The sequence below is a fragment of the Delphinapterus leucas genome, chromosome 15, assembly GCF_059928025.1.
Source record: "Delphinapterus leucas isolate spDelLeu-1000000601 "Yukka" chromosome 15, BTC_Dleu_Yukka2, whole genome shotgun sequence".
NCBI classification, from domain to species: Eukaryota; Metazoa; Chordata; class Mammalia; order Artiodactyla; family Monodontidae; genus Delphinapterus; species Delphinapterus leucas.
This window is the reverse complement of record NC_143143.1, coordinates 60490032-60492004: the sequence shown is the minus strand read 5'-3', so window position 1 is coordinate 60492004 and position 1973 is coordinate 60490032.

Here is a 1973-nt window from a genome sequence, read left to right as displayed (position 1 = left end):
CATTTGATTTTATTTACAGCCCTCTTAAGATATTTATAAAGACCTTACAGCAACAAGAACAAATATTCTTAATCAAAAACATTCAGTGGAGAAAAAACCAGAAGGCAAAATTTATACTAGGCTGTGTGACTAAAACTAAAAATGGCAGCTGCCTAGGGCAAGAACTAGAGGGGAAGAAGCAGAAAAAAACTGAAGTCTGATTTGTTAGAGCTGTAGAATCCTGGAGATTTTTTAAAAATCCTGATTTGTTATTTTTCTGTTCTGTTATACATTAAAAGAAACAAAGACTCTGTACGAGTTTCCTCTTGCTCAAATTGCCACTGTAACAAATCGCCACAAACTTAGTGGCTTAAAATAATACAAATTTATCATCTTACAGTTCTGGAGGTCAGAAGTCCAAAATGGCTCTCACAGGGCTAAAATCCAAGTGTTGGCAGGGTTGGTTCTTTCAGGCCCTAGGGGAGGATTCTTCTCCTCACCTTGTCCAGCTCCTAGAGACTGCCAGCATTCCTTGGCTTGTGGCCCCTTCCTCCATCTTCAAAGGCAGCAAGCAGCATGGCATCTTCAGATGTCTTTCCGTCCTCACATCTCTGACTCATTTAAGGACCCTTGTGATTACACTAGACCCACCAATGTAATCCATGACAGTCTCCCCACATCAAGGTCCTTAACGTAATGACATCTGCAAAATCTCTTCTGCCATGTAAGGTACTCACAGGCTCTGGGAATCAGGATGTGTGCATCTTTGGGGCCCATGGTTCTGCCTGTCAGATACTTGACCCTGATCCAGACGATTTCTTTGAACTTTTAAGTTCAGTGAGAGCTAAAAGCTTCCCTATGTGTCTGAGTGAAGGAAGACATAGCATTTAAGATCATACTGAAATTAAATTCTGTAACAGGCAACACTATGGTAGAAAAAGCAAAACAATTGTTGCCTCTGGGGGTGGGCTGGGGACTGACTGGGAAAGGGCATAAGGGAACTTTCTGAGATGATTTTCTGTATTTTGATAGGGTTTTAGGGTACAAAAGTGTAAACAAATATTAAATTCTAATGGCATCTGTTTAGGGGAAATTGTAGCGATGTCTGCTGTTTATTCTGAAATGTAACATAAAGGGACTGACAGAGGGATGAATAAATATGTGATAAATAGGTGTACAGTAACATGTTTATGGCAGAATCTAGGTGATGGGTATATGGATATTCACGGGAAAAATCTTTTATTTGTTGCTTGGCAATTTTTATAAAAGAATTTTGGGGAAAATAAGACATAACCCTGAAATGATACTCTGGTGACTTAAATTAATAAAAGGATGGATTTGGAAAATCATTAAGCAAGTCTTTAAACCATCTCTCTATTTAAAATCAAAGGCTCTCAACCAGGGAAATTGTGGAAGGTGTCTAGAAAGGTGTGGAACACCACAATTTTTGGTGTCCATGACCAGAGGAGGGGAATATTACTAGCATATACAGGGTAGGGCCAGGGAAGCTACTGCAACCAAACTGTCCACGTGACAAAAAGCCTCCACACCAAGTGTCACCAAGGAACACGTATTTAAAATCCAAATCTTCCCCTTCGTAACATTTCATCAATTTGCTGGTAACACATCTCCAAATGGGTGGTGGCTCAGCTCTGCTGCTGGTTGCATCCCCGACTTCTCGGCAACCACAGAGAACCCAGCATAGAACTCTACCCAGACCACACATTTAATGAACATCTGATGATGGGCAAGCGGGTGGGGCTCCCTGACGACCCCAGCCTGACCTCCACAAAGTTCCCTCCATGGGTGAAGATGCAGATCTACTGCCCCCCATCCCATCTCCCAAGAGGGCAACGGGGAAGGATGTTCCTGCTGCAGTTCTTCTGCTAAGACACAGCCTCCAGCACTGCACCCCCGCTGCCACACCCCAACCCCATCCCCTTGCACCAAAGGGCAGGGGGAGGCACCTGAAAGTAACCACCATCACACAGAGC